Source organism: Coffea arabica, chromosome 1c, assembly GCF_036785885.1.
Source record: "Coffea arabica cultivar ET-39 chromosome 1c, Coffea Arabica ET-39 HiFi, whole genome shotgun sequence".
In the NCBI taxonomy this organism is placed as follows: domain Eukaryota; kingdom Viridiplantae; phylum Streptophyta; class Magnoliopsida; order Gentianales; family Rubiaceae; genus Coffea; species Coffea arabica.
In genome coordinates, this window is record NC_092310.1 from 35411276 (window position 1) to 35434386 (window position 23111).

A 23111-nucleotide genomic window follows, 5' to 3' on the forward strand; every position below is an offset into this window, starting at 1 on the left:
CTCCACAGCCCTATCATCACCTCTATCCTGGCCCCCGGGTTGGTTAAATGGCCTTGGACCCTGTCGCTCTACTAATCGTTCTAGGATATCAGTCATCCGATTAATGGCAGTAGCCACTTGGTTACCCTCTACATTTTCTTGTCCCTGGGTCGGCCTAATTGCCGATCCCTGATCATCCCCTTGAGGTTGGGTTTGTCTAGTCCCACACCCATGACCTCTACCACTTCTTCGTCCGTCCATAAGCTTAGTTATGCCTAATGCAAGAAATAGAATAATTACGCGAGAAAATATTTAAAATAAGAGCCAACATGAAAACATTAGAAATGATAATAATTAACATATATTAACACTTTAAAGTTTATACAATTAGCAAGTCATGGGCCATTTACAAAAATATAGCACACAAGTGCCACAAAAATGCAATTAGTCAGGCACAACAAAAATAAGTTCAAGTGTCTCAAAAGTAGGCCACACAATCAAGCAAAATACAATGGCCTTTGAACTAGCACCATCCCACCTATTTCTAACTACACAAGTAAAAAGATCCATCACTCTAAGTCTAATCCTCAGCAGGACTATCAGGGGAGACCTCCTTCTCAGGGTCCCCCTCTGGATCCTCCTCGAAAGGCTCCTCCTCAGCGCCCTCCTGAACCGGACTCTGAACAACCTCCATGACCTCATCAATCAACATAGTAGTGTCTACCAAGATCCCAAAAACCCGATCCCGGACCTCCTCGCCTATCCTAGTAAGTCGAGTTCTAGCTCTCTGAAGCTCATCATGAGCGGCCTTAGCCCTAGCTATCTCATCCACTACAGTCCCCCTCTAGCTCTGCAATCCTAGCACTCTGAGCGTTCACCAGAATGCTCAGCTCCTCAACCTCCTGAAGTAAAGCTCGGTTGGTATTCACCAACTGATGACGCTCGTCGTCAAGGGACAGTACTAGGTCATTAGGGTACGCATATGTCACCCTACAAAGACATCGGGGAAACCTAATAGAAGGCGAGTAACGCACACGAGCTCCTCCACCAAGTGTTCAGTAGTAAATAGGCTTAAGAGGCTCCACGTGGCCATTAGTATGACCATTACCATTAGCAGCATGTCCCCCATTACCATTCTCCATCCCTACAAAACAACCACATTTTTTAGGTTAGAAACTTAAAGTCACGAATTCGCTCAAATATCACTTAAAGTCTAACTAAGTTATCCCATTCCTATTCTCGAGGGTAAAGTTTCTAATATCTCCCAAATAGATCTCTAACTGATACCAACTGTGATGCCCCCACTTCTCCCAAGGGTATCGGCGGGACGCCTGCCCAACTCTCGCCAGAACTCGATACAATTTCAATTTAACCTTAAGGATAAATAACCAAATAATAAAAGTTGAAAGTATAAAGAAAAGTCGCTTCCTTAATAAGTATCCAATTCTTACATTTCAAGATACCAAGTACATCACTTTCCCCAAATATGCAACTTTCAAAAGTCATTTAAAACTAATCAAAAGTGCATCAAGTCAGCTTCTCCACAATTCCTTCCATTTCGGCTCCTGTTGAGAAAAACAAATCTAATGGGGTGAGCGAATACTCGTGAGGCTAAGAAACATACATGCAAACATGTAGTCCAAGTACCAACAACATTTATACAGTAAGTAAAACTATCAAGTTCAAGTAATTAACATTTCAAGTAGGAAAAGTAAACAGAAACAATTCAAGGATACCGTAGCTCCCAGGAGCTAAATTCCACGTAGTCGAGTCAATGCCTTGATCAAATTCCATGTTGAAACTCCGTCAACCACATAAGTATCAAATCCCATAGATACACCACTTTCTTTGAATCCCGTCACCGTTACACCCCCTTATCGGGCCCGCTCGTCAAGGTTTTGATATTACTCAAGTATATCATGGCAATACTACGCGAGTATGCCAAGCGAGATCTCTCTAATAGATCAAATTTTGTGTTTGCTCATGGTTTACTTGTGACGCCCCCACTTCTCCGTAAGGCGAACCAAAGGGTATCTGCGGGACGCCTGCCCAGCTCTCGCCAAGACTCACTACAATCCACAATTCACAAGCTCGGAATACTTCAATAATACTTCAAATAACTTCAATACATAATAAAAGTATTCCAAAATATCTCACACTTACAATTAATCAGCTCTCAAGCTTAATACAACCCAAAAGAATATTTACTACAGTCATCTGCTGTAATACAACTTAAAGTTTTCAAAAGAAGGCAATTTAGTACTATTCACTAGCACTCATGGTCTCGAACCCTGTTAAAGAAAATAAAATCGTGGAATGGGCTACACAGCCCAGTGAGGTTCCAAGACACTCTAACAGTTCTAATAAATCAAGTAATTGAGCATACTGCATGTATGGTTCAAGGTTGCACATTGGCATATTAACATGAGACTATAATCATTGTACGAGTAATTTGAGCATATCGCAGGTATGGTACATTTGCATGAAACGGTTATCATTATGTAAAATAAACATACATTGAAAGATACGGTGTTCCATTGGAACCATTTCGGTCAACTGCACCTTATAACTTCTGGTCTCCATGGTACTGTCTGGCCATCGCCTTATCCCTCTAGTGGTAATACTCGAGTATACCGAAACGGTGGCTCAGGGTTCCAACCTACCCGACCGAGGCCAGTCTTGGCTCGAGTAGGTCAGTAACCAAGGGCAGGGCCCAAGTTCAGCTTAGAGCTTACAACATGCACAAGTAATCAAATAACTTGGCTAACGGTAAAAATTTATTCTTTTGGTAGGTCGAGCGAGATAAAGTACACACTCGCCTTAAAATGGTGGACAATTTCATATGAGCAATTACTAGCAACAATTAACACATAAACACATAAGCAATATTTGATAATTTCATGTGAACATGTAATTTACGGTAATCAAGTAATCAAGTACCAGGTAATCAAGTAGATAGGAAAACGGTAAGTAATTACGGTTAACGGTTGACGGTTAACGGTAGTAATCATGGTTAATTGGTAGACATTAGTCATTTTGATAGGCCGCCATTGGCCGTTTCCCACTTTTACCACTTAAGAGTCGAGGGGATTCACTCCAACCGACTTATGTAGCCATAGCATAATTAATCATTTAAACACATCACATAAATATGCAATTCAAGTATTTCATGTCGAGTAATTCAAGTATACATTACTTAAATATGCATGAGTGTGGTAAATATTTAACATGTAGCACTTAACACTTAGTGATCATGGATTAAGCATGTCAAAGATTTATTCAAATTACGTACTCCTATATGGAACACTCACCTATTGCAACAAAAGAGTAAGTGCGTATACAATCCTTCAGGTGTTCCCCTCGAGATCCTCTTGAAAGTCTCCTTGAGCACCTGAGCAAACAATAGTTGTCTATTACACACCATCGCTTAAAATCCCTTACTTATCGAGAAGGTTGTACTAGTGTTCATTCTAAGGAGAATTCATGAATTGAACCTTAATTATTTATAGTCGAGGCTCGGAAGTGGGTTTTAAAAATACAAGAGAAATCTAATTCTCGCCTTTGAAATCAAGTGTAAAACGGTCTAGCAATATCGGAGGAAAATAGGGAGTTTGAAACCCTCAATTTCCTTTAAGTTCGAAAATTTTAGATTCGGCAAGCAAACTTTGAAAAATCAGATCTCACTCACTATGAGTCCAAAATTAGAAAACTTGGTACCATTGGAAACTACTTCCAAAGTACTAAAAGTTTTTAGAAGACACTTTTCCATGATTCCAAAGGGAAGCTATTCAAAATTTGTCTCAAAGTTGCTGTTTTGGCTTGCGAGACAGTTTCGGGGTTGATTTTTCGCCAACTTGGAAAATTCGGCAAAATTCACAGAATTGGAACTAGCCTCTCAAATTTGAAACTCAAATAGAGTTGCAATCAAAGTTTAAAATGGAATAAGAGGAACGAGAATTGAAGTTTTGAGCACCAAGATATGGTAGTTCAAAGTTACCCAAATTTCTTTGTTAAACAAGGGTCTTCCAAAATCAAGTCATGAACTTAGGAAGTTTAGTTGAGCAGCGAAACGGACTCGGAATGGCACCAAAATTAGCAGTATAATACTACCATATAAGGAGTATTTCTCTGCCAAATTTCATGGATAAATATGCACGGGAATTTGGTTAACCAAATCACCAAAATTCCAAAATTTTCAAGGCAAATCTGCCTTGCGAGTTTCGTTTTCTATTTTCAAAACGTTTGGCTTACAAAGTACCTCAAACATGGTCTATTTGCATAGACAATGTCTAAGACCTATCCAAAACACAATTTTGGGTGATTAACACCAAGAATCTCAAATTAACAAGTCTCAATCGAGTTTAGTAACAATTCTGCCCAAAAGGAGAGTTTTCCTTCAAGAAGTCAGTTTCGAAATACAGCCACAAATCACTCAATTCAACTCTTAATTGGATGTGGTTGGTGGCGTTGGAAAACACTTTCATAAAGCTACAATTTCTCAGAAAAAACTATTTTCAAAATCCGTCTGCAACTAACTCACATTTCAGCATCAAGTTGTAGTTCATGTTCTGCCCTATAGTGAACCAACGAAACAGGACAGCAAATTTCAAACGAATGGTTTCCCTCACACAAATGGAACCAGGATGTGCATTTTATACCAATAGAAATCTGGGAATGTCTAGTTTCCAGTGCCTCAAACAGCACTCGATTTCGACATCGGAATGAAAAGTTATAGCCGAAACAACAGGACTGCCTGGGCAATCCGGGAAAATTTTCCAGTTCTACCATACTTTGGAAATCAACACATTTGACCAACCAAATCATGTTATTTTTCAACAAAACTTTCTACACTATCCATATAATATGTATACATTATAAACAAGCCATTACAACCTCAAAATTTCACACCAAAGTACACGAACAGGGCAGGGGTAAAATAGTCACTTTTGCTCATTTCACCATCCTTGAGTTTCTATCAACAACCCAACATTATTTCACTAATATAAGCACTAAACCAACATTAATTTCATCATCAATCACCAAGTCAGTCCGTCCAACCAAAGTGGGAGTTCATAGAGCCCACACAACAATTTTTCCAACATAACCAAGCTACCCATAAGCATGCATAAGCCTAGATGTGCAATACTACTTCTATAAAGTAAGATTTGAAGGGTTGATTGTCCTTTACCTCTCTTGATGAACTAGGGCAGAATTTTGGGTCCAATGAATGCCCAAGAAAATCGTGGAAAGCAGCCCTCTTTCTTAGCTTGATGTAATCTCCAAGTGATTAGCTAAGAGTGGTTGACATTTGAAGTGAAATGGAGAAGATTTGGTGAAGGAATTAGGATGGAATTGGAGTTGTTTTTCTCCTTTGTTGGTTCGGCTGTTGGGAGTGAGGAGAGAGAGGAAAAATCTGATGGAGCTTGCTTCTTGATGGTAGCTTAAAGGTTAAGTATTGGGTGCACAAAATCAACCGCAAATAGTGCGCGTACGCGCACGTTTTGTGCTCGATTCCTCTTAAGTTTGTTACACTAGTGCACTAAACCTCTAATGCACTTACATTCATATAAATATTATTCACTCTTAATTGTCCCATAATAAGGGTCTAAAGTCCCTCAATTAAATCGCGCGTGTGAAAACTATTTCCAATTTAAGCGCGATAAAGTGAAATCTCCAAGAAATTCTTATAACGATGGTACTAATAACTATCACTTGAATACTTAAGTATAAAAATACCTATTTTAAGACCATTGTGTAAGTCTCCAATTTTCCAAATTCACTATATCCTCAAATCGATCACTGTCTCCAAACGCGTATTCACTATTTTCATTAAACGAGTTTTCAAAAATTAATTTTCGTAACAAGTCATTTTAAAAATACATGTAAGTCATAGTTCCATGTAATTGGGTCTAAAAAGGTTAGAAAATAATATTCGGGGCAAACAGGTAATTAAATATTTAAATAATCTCGTAACAGGAGTTTAAAATAAATACATTTTTACGAGTTCTCACGACCTTTCTTAATCTACTATTAATCATTCTTACTTTTTTAAAATTAATACACTCTCAATTCAAATATAGTCCCGAAAAGCATGTACTTGTTGTTCCGAACTAAATGAGTTTTCGAAAAGTAACTTTTCTAACAAAACGCTTTAAAAACATAAGAGAGGCGTTTTTCCATATAAATGAATTTTAAATAGTCGAATTAAATAATTAATTAAGCCAGTAAAATAAAATAAAATAAGAAAATTTTCGGGTCCTCACAACCTCCCCTCAAAAGAATTTCGTTCTCGAAATTCATACCTTCTGTAATCTCAGATAATCCTGAACCCTGTTGTGTGATCAAGTCATATGTTCTTGCAGATGCTACTGGTCGATTTTCTCTTCCATTGACTTGTCAAGGGATAGTTCTATTTCCTTGTTGAGTGGTAGTCTCTCGGGGATACCTCCTTGGACAGTCGTGAACTTTATGGTTGATACTCCTACATCCTATATATTTTCGTCCCTTTAGCCAATAGTTTTCTTCGGTATGGTTTGTCCTTCCACAATATCCACAGGTCGGACGAGACATTATGACTTGACTTGCTTGTGAGGTTTCCTTTGATCGTATCTGTCCGATTGGAGTTCCTCGTTACATAGTTGCTTTTGGTTTTTTTATCATGAGTGGTGCAGGAAGTGATAGTCTTACTCCATCCTCTTCTTTTTTTATTTTGGGTGGTGATCCAATTTCTTTTAGTCTATTATCGGATGTATCTCTTTTCTTCGCTTGAAAGGCTCTCAGTTGGGCTTTTGCACTCTCTACCCTTTGCGTTTTCTCGAAAGCGTCACTAAATGTTTCAATCTGTGTTGTGGCAAGGGCATCTTGGATTTCTAAATCTAATCTCTGGATAAACCGGCTTATTCTCTTCCGTTCAATAGCCACCAATTCTGGAGCATATGTAGATAACTTGGAGAAGCGTGTTTCGTACTCAGCCGCACTTAAAGTTCCTTGACGAAGCTTTATAAAATCGTCTTCTCTCTTTTCTTGGACAAGCGGAGGGAGAAATTTCTCATTAAACTCACGCACAAAGTTTATCCAAATTTTTGGAGTTTGATCTCTTTCCCACATATTTCTTATAAAATTCCACCAAGCTCGGGCCGCTCCTTCAAGTTGAAATACAGCAAAGGTGACTTTGTCTTTCCTCTGTATAATCCAAGGCATCGAATATATTTCTTATATTTTTTAACCAATTTTCAGCCACTTTGGGTCAGGTCCTCCAGAAAATTTGGGCGGGAAGAATTTCTGAAACCGCTCTAAAGCTCGATCCTCCCCTATCTCTTGGTTTCCACGTTGGTTTCCTTGTCTAATCCCTTGACCTTGTTGAGCTACTAAGAGCTCTAGTATATCCGTCATGCAAGTTAAAACTACTCCCATTTGATCATTTCCTTCCCCAATTCTTGGCTCGGCATTTTGATCAATATCAGATCCATTACCTACTCTTTGATTTCAGGGTTGTCTAGGTTGACGTCCCTTTTGTTGTCCTCTAGTTTCCATATTCACAGCTAATCTATACGCATATGTATAAATCTCACACTAAGCCATAATATGAACTACTCACACATACCAGTAACAACTCTTAAAGAAAAGGAAATCACTTACACAAATAACATTATCACTATGCAAGTAAACACAAATTAGAGATCATTAAATCATAACACAAGTTTTAGTCAAGTAAAACTCATACCAAGTCAAAGTCAATAAACAAAATAAACAAGTGATTATCAAAAGTACATTCATCTCCAAGGTACAACTCTTAAATTTACTCCCATCGTCCCACTACGAAAGATCACAAGTAGTGTTTCACTAGATTAATTGGAACTAGATGATTCCCATTCCCTAACATGTTCAACTTCAATCCCAACATAAGGATCTTTTGGGCTACGATCTTCTCCGCGTCCCACTCTTAATTATTGTACTGTCATAGCCAAACAATTATTGGTTTCCTGTAACTATTCACGTAAAATATCGATTCATTCTTATTTTCCACAAATGGAGATCTCAAGTCCTTAGGATTGCCCTCAACTCTCAAGTACTTAGGTACAAGAATCCGAAATAAGGTAATTCACAACTCGAACCGGCCGGTCCCAAGAGTAAATCACCACATTCGAGATTCCTACCCAACATACATATCAAATTTCTTCAAATGTCAAGATAAAGGGTTTATACCTATCACATTCATTATTTTTACAGCTCACATTTCAACCACACTTAAGCCTTTACTCATTCACATAATAAGGATCATAACACCACTTGGCTTAAACTCACCCCGTGCACAGGCTACGCGAAGCAGCTCTGATTTTAATCCCTACAAGTGGTCACTAAACTTTCAAACCAATCCCACAGTCTGATATCCTAAACTTTTAATCCTAGGATACACTACAAAAATCTGAATGTGACGACCCCACTCTCCCAAGGGCGAACCCAAGGGTATCGGCGGGCCGCCTGCCTAGCTCGCGCCAGGACTCAAAACTTAAAGCAACAAAACTAGATAAACCGAAAGAGCACTATATACATTATATACAATCCCAAAAGTTATTTTTACATCTTCAAAAGTCTCGAGTTAAACTACTCTAATACACTATAACCACAACCAGCAGAAGATAGACCCTAAGGAGGGTCCTTATACAAACCACCAAAACAAAAACAAACATACTAACTGTCCGACTATTACAATCAAACCTAACTATACTAGTGTGTGTGCCAAAAGTTCCCCGCGTCGGTCCCTGCTAAGGAAAACAAAAGGAAAGGGGTAAGCTATATGCTTAGTAAGTAAACAGGGGCGAAAGCGTAAATTTCACGTAACAACAGTTACACAGTTAGAGTAAAGTAAAAGCAGAAAAGTAACATCACATAATAAGGATACAGGTGGCTCCAAAGCCAATTCATGTGCCATGTATGATCTCCTGCCGACACTCCGTCGACCACAATTAATGGTCCGTAGAACTTCACTTGTACTCCCACCGTACACCTTATCACCCTCTCTGGCCAGGCACCTCACAAACTTGCTCGAGCGAACGAAATTGAGCTTGGTTCACAAGCTCGGGTCACAAACTTGGTCCACATAATCGGTGAACCGGATTCACAAACTTGATGACCTCAAACCAGGTTGGACTGACTTCGACCAAGCCCTAACCGGCTCGAATAGTCCATCTAGGTCATGAGATCGGGCCCCAAACTCACAAACTTCATAAAATTTATTCAAAAGTCACCCCGAACCACAAGCTCAAGGGGTTTAGTTCCAAAATGATTCATATACATATGTCATGTACAAATATGTGCGCAAACTAGGGTTTAGGTCGAGTGCGATAAAGTACACCCTCGCCTAGGTACCCTTTTCATACATATCGAAACGCATAAGCAACTAACACGTAAGAGTGGCCTGAATACTTACACAACGAACAAAAGAACGAAAGTTTGAAATTCGTGCCGCGAGGAGTAGCTAGTAGGCCCCACTGGCTCCACCTAACTCGCCAACATCTGAAATAGAAGATTGCATCACATAATATCATAAATGGCTACTAATATGCCTAAAACAAGCAAAACGGCAAAATCGGCACATACGAGTGCGGAAACGGCACACGGAAACGGGAATGGCAGCCTAGCCATTTTGCCGTCAAAACTATTTTGAGCCTAATCGAAGCTATGAGTGTTGGATCAAGGTACATGAGGTACCGTTGCGAAGCTAAGAGAAAAGTCTATAACTTTCATGAAGACCCCTAGCTCCGGATCTGAACAGAGATGGGTCGAAAATGCAGAAAACAGTTCCAGGAATTCGCACTCCAAAGTAACGGACAGGGTATGTTTGCTGGACTATAATTCCCAGCTCACAAATCCAAATCAGGAAATTCCAAAGGAATTAGAAAGCTGAGACATAAGGCTAAAGCTTTGATGTTTTGGTCAAGACCTGAATCCACTCAAAACAGAACGAAATTTGAGTGTCAAAGTACCCGTCAGAACTGTCCAGATTCAAAGGCAGTTCTGACGATCGATCTTGTTTGGGTCATAACGGAAGCTACGGAACTCGGATTTTGACGTACTTTATACCGTTTCAAAGCTAAAATCAAGATCTATATTTCTTATGAAGGAGTCAACACCCAGATCGTACGGTATCAAAACCGAAAAAGTCACGGGCAGAAGCTAAACTAAAAACGCACAGAACCTGATGTTCAAAACAGGCTTGAGTATTTCATCTATAACCCATGATACACTAATCCGTTTGACCTGAAATTTTACAGGAATATTTAGAACTTAAGGGAATACAATGTTGAAGAGGGAAACTTTGTCCAGTTTTGAATGTAACTACGTCAAAAATGTAACATACTACATCAGAATCGCAAAACAGGTTCACAAACCGTATTCTAGTTCAAACATCATAAAACAGCCTACATAAGTCCAAATCCAGAAATTCCAAAGCCATACGAAAGCTTAGAAACAGGGCTACATTTCATTAGAAGACCATAACAACCAATTCTGAAGCAATTCCAGCCAAAACAACCAATTACAGGCGCAATTCTTACATTCGGGTAAAACCAGGACATCAAGGGTAATTTCGACTTTTCTTATTCTACGCTACTCCGATTGACCTGAAATTTTGTAGACACCTCTAAAATGTTATTCCCTACAACTTTGATGTTTTAAACCAAGGCCAATTTGGCCTCTAACTAGGAGATACAAAATCGGACAGAATTGAACCAATTTCTCTTCCAAAACAGAAATTTCTTGCAATTAACTACCATTCACACCAACTAGCTTCATTCTCAATCATTTCCAATCATCATATATAGCCACATAATATTAATCATATGCAACCAGCAAAAATCCCAAATAAATAGAAACTTCATCAATCTTAACTAAAATCAAGAAATAGTCCACCAAATCACACTTATAACAACCACAAGTCATTAATTAAGCATCTTTAGATAGAAGAGAGGGGTTCCATAGTCACTCACCTTAGAACCAAAGGAGAGAGACCACTTAGCACCTTAAGCTTCCAAACAGTTTCACCACACAACTCACTATCACTCACTTAATGATTTCTATGGAACAAAAACAAGGTTAAGTGGTTGTATTCTTGGATTTGAGCAAGAGAGAATCAAGAAGTTGAAGAGGTTTTCTTTCTTCCTTTCTTGAGAGAGAGGTTCGGCCAATCTTAGAGAAAAAATGAGGAATTTTTGGTGATTTTTATGATTTATTTAGTCAATGGTAAGACAATGAATAGTAGTCTTACTTAAGGACTAATCCAAGGGTGACACTTGTCACCTCCATTAATGCAAGTCTACCACTTTGTTCCCTCTCACTCTAATCCATAAAGTATCCTCTAATTATCTCTTAGCACCCGATAAATTAAACCCAGTATCCGAAACTTAACCTAACTGGTCGAATTTTTTCGAACTTACCGCACTAGTGGGTCCCACGTCCGATATACGTTCTTAATTTCTCAAAAACTAACCGATACTAGAAAAATCATCTAAAATCTATATTTACTCATAAAAATTATCCTCGGAATTTTTCTAATAAAGAAAATGTGAAAAAAGGTGGGCGATAAATAAAACTCCACTTAAGCTTTCTAATATTGTAACACTAGAGGTTTGCTAATCCAAAGTTTGCCAACCATTTTCAAACTTGTTAAACCTCTGTAAACTATAACGAATCCTATTTTTACTTGTGCCAAAACACACACTAGAATACCACGTATAAACTATAGCTCGAGCTTACGAATAATACATAAACTAGAGTTTTATCCTAAGCAAAGTTAGGGTTTTCAATCTTGGCCGAGATTAGGGTTTCTCCTTAGCCCTAAAACCTTAATTTAACCGTACAAAATAATGAATAACCCTAATATCAACTTACGAACGGGCTGGGGCCTCACACTGAAGCCTAACTTCTGATACCAATTGTGACGCTCCCACTTCTCCGTAAGGCGAACCAAAGGGTATCCGCGGGACGCTTGCCCAACTCTCGCCGAGACTCACTACAATCCACAATTCACAAGCTCGGAATACTTCAATAATATTTCAAATAACTTCAATACATAATAAAAGTACTCCAAAATATCTCACACTTACAATTAATCAGCTCTCAAGCTTAATATAACCCAAAAGAATATTCACTAAAGCCATCTGCTATAATACAACTTAAAATCTTCAAAAGAAGACAATCTAGTACTATTCACGAGTACTCTTGGTCTCGAACACTATTAAAGAAAATAAAATCATGGAATGAGCTACACAGTCCAGTGAGGTTCCAAGATACTCTAGCAGTTCTAATAAATCAAATAATTGAGCATACTGCATGTATGGTTCAAGGTTGCACATTGACATATTAACATAAGACTATAATCATTGTACGAGTAATTTGAGCATATCACAGGTATGGCATATTTGCATGAAACGGTTATCATTATGTTAAATAAACACACATTGAAGGATACGGTGTTCCATTGGAACCATTTTGGTCAACTGCACCTTATAACTTCCAGTCCCCATGGTACTGTCTGGCCATCGCCTTATCCCTCCAGTGGTAATACTCGAGTATACTGAAACGGTGGCCCAGGGTTCCAACCTACCCGACCGAGCCCAGTCCTGGCTCGAGTAAGTTAGTAACCAAGGGCAGGACCCAAGTTCAACTTAGAGCTTACAACATGCACAAGTAATCAAATAACTTGGCTAACGGTAAAAATTTATTCTTTTGGTAGGTCGAGTGAGATAAAGTACACACTCGCCTTAAAATGGTGGACAATTTCATATTAGCAATTACTAGTAACAATTAACACATAAACACATAAGCAATATTTGATAATTTCATGTGAACATGTAATTTACGGTAATCAAGTAATCAAGTACCAGGTAATCAAGTAGATAGGAAAACGGTAAGTAATTACGGTTAACGGTTGACGGTTAACGGTAGTAATCATGGTTAATTGGTAGACATTAGTCATTTTGATAGGCCGCCATTGGCCGTTTCCCACTTTTACCACTTAAGAGTCGAGGGGATTCACTCCAACCGACTTATGTAGCCATAGCATAATTAATCATTTAAACACATCACATAAATATGCAATTCAAGTATTTCATGTCGAGTAATTCAAGTATACATTACTTAAATATGCATGAGTGTGGTAAATATTTAACATGTAGCACTTAACACTTAATGATCATGGATTAAGCATGTCAAAGATTTATTCAAATTACGTACTCCTATATGGAACACTCACCTATCGCAACAAAAGAGTAAGTGCGTATACAATCCTTCAGGTGTTCCCCTCGAGATCCTCTTGAAAGTCTCCTTGAGCATTTGAGCAAACAATAGTTGTCTATTACACACCATCGCTTAAAATCCCTTACTTATCGAGAAGGTTGTACTAGTGTTCATTCTAAGGAGAATTCATGAATTGAACCTTAATTATTTATAGTCGAGGCTCGGAAGTGGGTTTTAAAAATACAAGAGAAATCTAATTCTCGCCTTTGAAATCAAGTGTAAAACGGTCTAGCAATATCGGAGGAAAATAGGGAGTTTGAAACCCTCAATTTCCTTTAAGTTCGAAAATTTTAGATTCGGCAAGCAAACTTTGAAAAATCAGATCTCACTCACTATGAGTCCAAAATTAGAAAACTTAGTACCATTGGAAACTACTTCCAAAGTACTAAAAGTTTTTAGAAGACACTTTTCCATGATTCCAAAGGGAAGCTATTCAAAATTTGTCTCAAAGTTGCTGTTTTGGCTTGCGAGACAGTTTCGGGGTTGATTTTTCGCCAACTTGGAAAATTCGGCAAAATTCACAGAATTGGAACTAGCCTCTCAAATTTGAAACTCAAATAGAGTTGCAATCAAAGTTTAAAATGGAATAAGAGGAACGAGAATTGAAGTTTTGAGCACCAAGATATGGTAGTTCAAAGTTACCCAAATTTCTTTGCTAAACAAGGGTCTTCAAAATCAAGTCATGAACTTAGGAAGTTTAGTTGAGCAGCGAAACGGACTCGGAATGGCACCAAAATTAGCAGTATAATACTACCATATAAGGAGTATTTCTCTGCCAAATTTCATGGATAAATATGCACGGGAATTTGGTTAACCAAATCACCAAAATTCCAAAATTTTCAAGGCAAATCTGCCTTGCGAGTTTCGTTTTCTATTTTCAAAACGTTTGGGTTACAAAGTACCTCAAACATGGTCTATTTGCATAGACAATGTCTAAGACCTATCCAAAACACAATTTTGGGTGATTAACACCAAGAATCTCAAATTAACAAGTCTCAATCGAGTTTAGTAACAATTCTGCCCAAAAGGAGAGTTTTCCTTCAAGAAGTCAGTTTCGAAATACAGCCACAAATCACTCAATTCAACTCTTAATTGGATGTGGTTGGTGGCGTTGGAAAACACTTTCATAAAGCTACAATTTCTCAGAAAAAACTATTTTCAAAATCCGTCTGCAACTAACTCACATTTCAGCATCAAGTTGTAGTTCATGTTCTGCCCTATAGTGAACCAACGAAACAGGACAGCAAATTTCAAACGAATGGTTTCCCTCACACAAATGGAACCAGGATGTGCATTTCATACCAATAGAAATCTGGGAATGTCTAGTTTCCAGTGCCTCAAACGGCACTCGATTTCGACATCGGAATGAAAAGTTATAGCCGAAACAACAGGACTGCCTGGGCAATCCGGGAAAATTTTCCAGTTCTACCATACTTTGGAAATCAACACAATTGACCAACCAAATCATGTTATTTTTCAACCAAACTTTCTACACTATCCATATAAAATGTATACATTATAAACAAGCCATTACAACCTCAAAATTTCACACCAAAGTACACGAACAGGGCAGGGGTAAAATAGTCACTTTTGCTCATTTCACCATCCTTGAGTTTCTATCAACAACCCAAAATTATTTCACTAATATAAGCACTAAACCAACATTAATTTCATCATCAATCACCAAGTCAGTCCGTCCAACCAAAGTGGGAGTTCATAGAGCCCACACAACAATTTTTCCAACATAACCAAGCTACCCATAAGCATGCATAAGCCTAGATGTGCAATACTACTTCTATAAAGTAAGATTTGAAGGGTTGATTGTCCTTTACCTCTCTTGATGAACTAGGGCAGAATTTTGGGTCCAATGAATGCCCAAGAAAATCGTGGAAAGCAGCCCTCTTTCTTAGCTTGATGTAATCTCCAAGTGATTAGCTAAGAGTGGTTGACATTTGAAGTGAAATGGAGAAGATTTGGTGAAGGAATTAGGATGGAATTGGAGTTTTTTTTCTCCTTTGTTGGTTCGGCTGTTGGGAGTGAGGAGAGAGAGGGAAAATCTGATGGAGCTTGCTTCTTGAAGGTAGCTTAATGGTTAAGTATTGGGTGCACAAAGTCAACCGCAAATAGTGCGCGTACACGCACGTTTTGTGCTCGATTCCTCTTAACTTTGTTACACTAGTGCACTAAACCTCTAATGCACTTACATTCATATAAATATTATTCACTCTTAATTGTCTCAAAATAAGGGTCTAAAGTCCCTCAATTAAATCGCGCGTGTGAAAACGCGTATTTCCAGTTTAAGCGCGATAAAGTGAAATCTCCAAGAAATTCTTATAACGATGGTACTAATAACTATCACTTGAATACTTAAGTATAAAAATACCTATTTTAAGACCATTGTGTAAGTCTCCAATTTTCCAAATTCACTATATCCTCAAATCGATCACTGTCTCCAAACGCGTATTCACTATTTTCATTAAACGAGTTTTCAAAAATTAATTTTCGTAACAAGTCATTTTAAAAATACATGTAAGTCATAGTTCCATGTAATTGGGTCTAAAAAGGTTAGAAAATAATATTCGGGGCAAACAGGTAATTAAATATTTAAATAAGCTCGTAACAGGAGTTTAAAATAAATACATTTTTACGAGTTCTCACGACCTTTCTTAATCTACTATTAATGTGACGGCCCCACCTCCCCCTAAGGCGAACCAAAGGGTTTGGCGAGTCGTCTGCCCGGCTCTCGCCGGGACTCAGTCGTTCCTTAATCAAATCCAGAATAAATCACAAGAATAAATAGGGCAGCAATCCAAACTTAAAACGGAACTTATATATATTGCTATCTCAAAAGGAAGTACAGCCATCAAATGTACAAAGGTTCTCACTTCACCATACAACCAGCCCGTGCCAAGCACTAGGGCGAGAACCATTACAAAAGAAACAAAATACCTAGACTAGGCTAGTCTATGCTCTCATCCTGCTCGCCGTCCCCTGTTAAGGAAAACAAAACTAAAGGGGTGAGCTAAAAGCTCAGTGAGGTTCCGAACAGATAATCAACAATCAATTCAATACATTAAACATGGAGTATTAATAATTCAAGGAACATTTACAATGGAAAGCGATAGTAACATTCATTAAAAGGATACGGGCTCACATGGAGCTATTCGTTTGTTCGGTCGTTCCCCTGACATTTCCCCTTATTCCTCCAATCGTTTGAAAATACATTTTTTGTAAGTAGAATCCCTCATTCATCCTTTTGTTCGTTCATCCCCTTTTCCGGACGTTGACCGGACTCCACCCATCCGACCATTGGCCGGACTCCACCCATCCGGACGTAGCCGAACTACAAGGTAATACTCGAGTATACCAAATTCACCCAGGGTCACCATATCGCCCGACCGAGTCCGCTTCTGGCTCGAGTCGATCGGTAACGAAGGGCAGGGCCCAATTCAGCCAAAAGGCTTACATCATGCGCAACTAATGTTTCCATCATTAAATCATTGAAAATTTCACGTTTCATTAAGGTCGAGCGCGATAAAGTACACGCTCGCCTAGAAAACTCGTTTTAGAAATCCTTGAAAGCACTTAACACATTATCAAACAACAACAACAAGTCATGAAGTCCGGGAGAATATAACAAACAAGGAACACTCACCTAGATATGCAAAATAACATGCAAAATATCCTTCCGGATATTACCCTTAGTCACCAATGAAACCTAAGGTTGAACAAGAGAACATATTACAGTTTATCGAGCAAAACATTTAAGGGAAACAAAGAAACCCGACTAATTAGGAGTAAAACGTGTAAAGATGACTTTCAAGTAAGAAGAGGGTTGTTTGGACCCCAGGATGAAAAATCATGTTTTAAAATGGAAAACCGGTCATGGTATTGGCCAAACAAAAGTATACAAGTTCAAATAGAAACCTAGCCCTCGAGCGAAAATTTGGGCAGCACGCCCTTTGTGTTTACCTAATTTTCCAGCCATTTTGGCTTCATTATTTTTCCTCAACCACAATCCAACATCACTCATAAGCAATTCAAGTCAAGAGCCATTCCATAGGCTCACAATATCATAAGAATAAGAATTACAACAATCACAAGTGCAGAAATTCAACTTAGCACAAGACAGATTTGATGTACGAATGCGAAAATAACATATCCGAAGTTACGCTTATCGGATTGAGACAAAACCTATGCCGTTTCGAAGCTAAGACACAGAGTTACAACATTCATGAAGGTCACTTAGTCCAGTTTCTAATGTAACTTAGTCAAATTCTCAAATTACTAAACCAGAAACCAATTCGTCGGCTGTTTAAACGCAGAACACTGTAATGGACATATCTCAGAGTACACAAGTCCGAATCAGGTGTTCTTAGAGGAATTTGAAAGCTAATTCATAATACTACAACTTTTATGTTTTGGCAAAAAGCTAAATCAGAATGGATCCTAGTCGAAAAACGTGATAAACTGGACTTAACTGATCACACGGACTGCTTGGGAAATACTTAAAACAGTAAGGGTATTTTGGACTTTTCATGTCTTACGTTGCTCCGATTGAGCTGAAAGTTTGTAGGAACCTATAAAATACCATTATCTACAACTTTCCTTCTTTGACCTAAGGCCAATTCGGCCTCTAACATAGGGATTCAAATTCGGACAGAATAGGATGAAAATTTCCAGAAATCTGAAATCTTTTGGTTTCAATGATAGTTTTCTTAATTTCTTGCTACACTTGCTACCAAAACCCCCTATATAACCTTATATACAACATATACTAACTATACAACAAGTTTAGGCAGAAATTAATCAAACTCTAACTTACATATTTCATCCAAAAATCACCACAACAACTTGCATCACTTGTAATCAAACCCAAAACATGGACTATTTAACATCTTAAACAAGAATAAAAGGATCAAAGCCATAGATCAGATTTTATACCTCAAAAAGAAGGCTTGCAAGAGTGATCCTCCACTATTTCTTGAAGTTTTTGGTTCCCTTAGCTTCCCAAGCTTCCAAACTTACAATCAATCGGTTTAGAATTCGATTTTAGCACTTGGTTGGTGTAAATCAAGAAGGAATTTGTTTTCTCTTGCTCTCCCTTTCTCTCTCTCTTGCTTGGCCAAGACCAGAAAAAATGAAGAAGAAAGATGGCTGAAGTGAAGGATAAAAAGGCAAGAAAAAAAATTAATTAAGGAGCCATGAGGTGGTGACACTTGGCGCCACCAAAGCCATGCAAATTTTTCTCTCTCTCCCTTACATTTTTGGCCACAAATTTCGGTCAAAGGCAGCTGGAAATGAAGGGATATTTTGCTCAAATATCAATGAGCTCATGTGGTAAGAAAGTGGTGGTCCAGTGGTGTGTTCAATCGGTAGTGTGCGGTACACGTCGGTTCACACCGTTTTTCTTTAAAACACCCGTACTAGGGTTTTTACTTCCTATTCACTAACCTTATATCATTGCTCCTAATCACATATTATTTCTCACTTAAAAGTCACTTTTAATCACCAAATTTGATCCTCGCTCCGTACCGAAAAATGATCCGGCGAAAATCGTGAAAACCCTAATTTGCTCCAATTTTGAAAACGAAGAGTGAAACCCTACTTTCTAGATTCATTTGCACTTATTGGAGAATGATTGGGTAGTAGGGCTATAATAAAGGAATAATTTCTAAATAAAAAGGCATTTTTGAGAAAAATATAAGAAATTTGCGAGTCCTCACACTCTCTCCCCCTTAAAAGAATTTCGACCTCGAAATTCATACCTTCCGTCGCCTCGGAGGACCCCAGAACTTGTTGCTGATCTACGACATAAACTTGTGTTGATACTTTTGTTCGATTTCCTCTTTCATGAGGTTGTTTCAGTTTGGTTCCTTCCACTTGTTGAGTACTACCCTCTCGTGGCTGTTTCTTCGGGCAATTGCTAAGTTGATGATTGCTACTCCCACAAATCAAACATTTTCCCCTTTTCCGCCAGCAATCATTCTCAGTGTGATTTGCCTTTCCACAGTATCCACAGGCCAATCGAGGAGCTACTGTTGGATCTTCTCGAGAAATGTCCTTTGATCCGATCTGACTTCCTTTCATAGACCTTTCATCTAATACTCTTAATGTCCAAGGTGGGCGAGGTGAATGGTTCACTTTTTGCACTTTGGAGAGCATTGTCTTTTCTCTGGATTCCTCAGGTGTGCTGTTGGATGTATCTCTTTTTTCGCGTTTGACAGGCTTTTACTTGGGCTTTCACATTCTCAATTCTTTGGGCCTTCTCAAGAGCCTCTGTAAACGTATTAACTTGAACTGCCGCTAATGCCTCCTGGATTTCTAAATTTAGTCCTTGTATAAATCGTCTTATTCTCCGTCGCTCCGTAACCACCAATTCGGAAGCGAATTTAGACAGTCTAGTAAATTTGGTCTCATATTCGGCCACACTTAGGGTTCCCTGACGCAACCCAATAAATTCATCCTCTCTCCTTTCTTGGACTAAAGGTGGGAGATACTTTTCGTTAAATTCCCTTACAAAGTTCGCCCATGTCCATACCGTCTGTTCTCTTTCCCACTTGGCTTTAATTACATTCCACCACGCGCGGGCTGGTCCTTCGAATTGAAATACAGCAAAATTTACTTGTCTTTGCTCCATATAATTCAAAGCCGCGAAGATATTAATCATTGCCTCCTACCACTGCTCAGCTATATCTGGATCAGGCCCTCCTTGAAATTTCGGAGGTAGGAACTTTTGGAATCTCTCAAGAGCCTTATCCTCTCCGATCTCAGGATTTCGGGGTTGATTCACTGGCATTTGACCCTGTTGATCTACCAGTCGTGCCAGGATATTTGTCATTTGTTGCATCGCCGTTGCCATTTGATCTCCAGCCTCAACCCTCGGCCCCTGTTCTTGCTCGGCCACTGTTTCTCTTTCTTCTCTCGGTTCTTGAGCTTGCCTAGCTCTACGGCCACGACTAGTTCCACGTCCACGACTACGTCTCCCGTCCATATATATGTTTTCCCTCTTTCTTTTCTTTTCTTTTCCCCAAAAAGGTAATTTAGTAAATAAACACGGTAAATTGACTACAGTAACAAATTCTAGCACTCCAAATACACCAATAAACATATACGCACATAACATGCCATATCAAGAAGACGGATAAGCAAATACACAAATACATATCAAGTTGGACAGATAACCATGTACACACATGTATACTAACGTCATGTAGTAACAATATACAGGTAAATCAAAAGGAAAAGGCGAAGTCGTCCCAGTATCAGCCCGTCCAGTCCCTTACACCACTTACTATCCAAACTAGATGTCCCTCGCGTCACTTACTAACGTCTTGCGCTCATTCTAGTCAGACAAAGCCTGTTCATGTTCCCAAAATGCAAGTCTCAAGTACTTAGCAGCGCCTCAACTCTGGAGTACTCAGGCACAAGAATCCGAAATAAGATAATCCACATCTCGAGCTGCAGTCCCAAGAGTAAACTATCTACAATCGGAATTCCTACCTAACATACCTATCTATGATCCTCAGATACCATGAGAAAGATTTAAGGCCTATAACATTCGCAATTCATAGCTTCACTTAGTCCCTCATACTTATTCACCACTTAGTCCAGGGTCACTCCGCGCCGAAACCACGCGAAGCAGCTATAGGTTTTATCCCTCAATCGCTTAACTCTCAAGTCAAATCGAATCAAATCAAATCCCACAGTCCGGCATCATAAACTTCAAGCCTAGGATACACTACAGGAATCTGAAGCCTAAGCTCTGATACCACCTGTGACGGCCCCACCTCCCCCTAAGGCGAACCAAAGGGTTTGGCGAGTCGCCTGCCCGGCTCTCGCCGGGACTCAGTCGTTCCTTAATCAAATCCAGAATAAATCACAAGAATAAATAGGGCAGCAATCCAAACTTAAAGCGGAACTTATATATATTGCTATCTCAAAAGGAAGTACAGCCATCAAATGTACAAAGGTTCTCACTTCACCATACAACCAGCCCGTGCCAAGCACTAGGGCGAGAACCATTACAAAAGAAACAAAATACCTAGACTAGGCTAGTCTATGCACTCATCCTGCTCGCCGTCCCCTGTTAAGGAAAACAAAACTAAAGGGGTGAGCTAAAAGCTCAGTGAGGTTCCGAACAGATAATCAACAATCAATTCAATACATTAAACATGGAGTATTAATAATTCAAGGAACATTTACAATGGAAAGCGATAGTAACATTCATTAAAAGGATACGGGCTCACATGGAGCTATTCGTTTGTTCGGTCGTTCCCCTGACATTTCCCCTTATTCCTCCAATCGTTTGTAAATACATTTTTTGTAAGTAGAATCCCTCATTCATCCTTTTGTTCGTTCATCCCCTTTTCCGGACGTTGACCGGACTCCACCCATCCGACCATTGGCCGGACTCCACCCATCCGGACGTAGCCGAACTACAAGGTAATACTCGAGTATTATCTTGTAGTTCGGCTACGTCCGGATGGGTGGAGTCCGGCCAATGGTCGGATGGGTGGAGTCCGGTCAACGTCCGGAAAAGGGGATGAACGAACAAAAGGATGAATGAGGGATTCTACTTACAAAAAATGTATTTTCAAACGATTGGAGGAATAAGGGGAAATGTCAGGGGAACGACCGAACAAACGAATAGCTCCATGTGAGCCCGTATCCTTTTAATGAATGTTACTATCGCTTTCCATTGTAAATGTTCCTTGAATTATTAATACTCCATGTTTAATGTATTGAATTGATTGTTGATTATCTGTTCGGAACCTCACTGAGCTTTTAGCTCACCCCTTTAGTTTTGTTTTCCTTAACAGGGGACGGCGAGCAGGATGAGAGCATAGACTAGCCTAGTCTAGGTATTTTGTTTCTTTTGTAATGGTTCTCGCCCTAGTGCTTGGCACGGGTTGGTTGTATGGTGAAATGAGAACCTTTGTACATTTGATGGCTGTACTTCCTTTTGAGATAGCAATATATATAAGTTCCGCTTTAAGTTTGGATTGCTGCCCTATTTATTCTTGTGATATATTCTGGATTTGATTAAGGAACGACTGAGTCCCGGCGAGAGCCGGGCAGGCGACTCGCCAAACCCTTTGGTTCGCCTTAGGGGGAGGTGGGGCCGTCACAATTAATCATTCTTACTTTTTTAAAATTAATACACTCTCAATTCAAATATAGTCCCGAAAAGCATGTACCTGTTGTTCCGAACTAAACGAGTTTTCGAAAAGTAACTTTTCAAACAAAACGCTTTAAAAACATAAGAGAGGCGTTTTTCCATATAAATGAATTTTAAATAGTCGAATTAAATAATTAATTAAGCCAGTAAAATAAAATAAAATAAGAAAATTTTCGGGTCCTCACAACCTCCCTTCCTTAAAAGAATTTCGTTCTCGAAATTCATACCTTCTGTAATCTCAGATAATCCTGAACCCTGTTGTGTGATCAAGTCATATGTTCTTGCAGATGCTACTGGTCGGTTTTCTCTTCCATTGACTTGTCAAGGGATAGTTCTATTTCCTTGTTGAGTGGTAGTCTCTCGGGGATACCTCCTTGGACAGTCGTGAACTTTATGGTTGATACTCCTACATCCCATACATTTTCGTCCCTTTAGCCAACAGTTTTCTTCGGTATGGTTTGTCCTTCCACAATATCCACAGGTCGGACGAGACATTATGACTTGACTTGCTTGTGAGGTTTCCTTTGATCGTATCTGTCCGATTGGAGTTCCTCGTGACATAGTTGCTTTTGGTTTCTTTATCATGAGTAGTGCAGGAAGTGATAGTCTCACTCCATCATCTCCTTTTTTTATTTTGGGTGGTGATCCAATTTCT

General features: G+C 39.1%; 1 long non-coding RNA gene across 1 annotated transcript; it reads right to left on the reverse strand.

Moving 5' to 3' along the window:
- Positions 1-324: 324 nt before the first annotated feature.
- On the reverse strand, positions 325-4654 carry LOC140006451 (uncharacterized). The gene is made up of 2 exons (XR_011814079.1): positions 3291-4654; positions 325-2048 (listed from the first exon to the last, which is right to left on the reverse strand). It is a non-coding gene; the product is annotated as an uncharacterized lncRNA (long non-coding RNA).
- Between the last annotated feature and the right edge of the window lie 18457 nt (positions 4655-23111).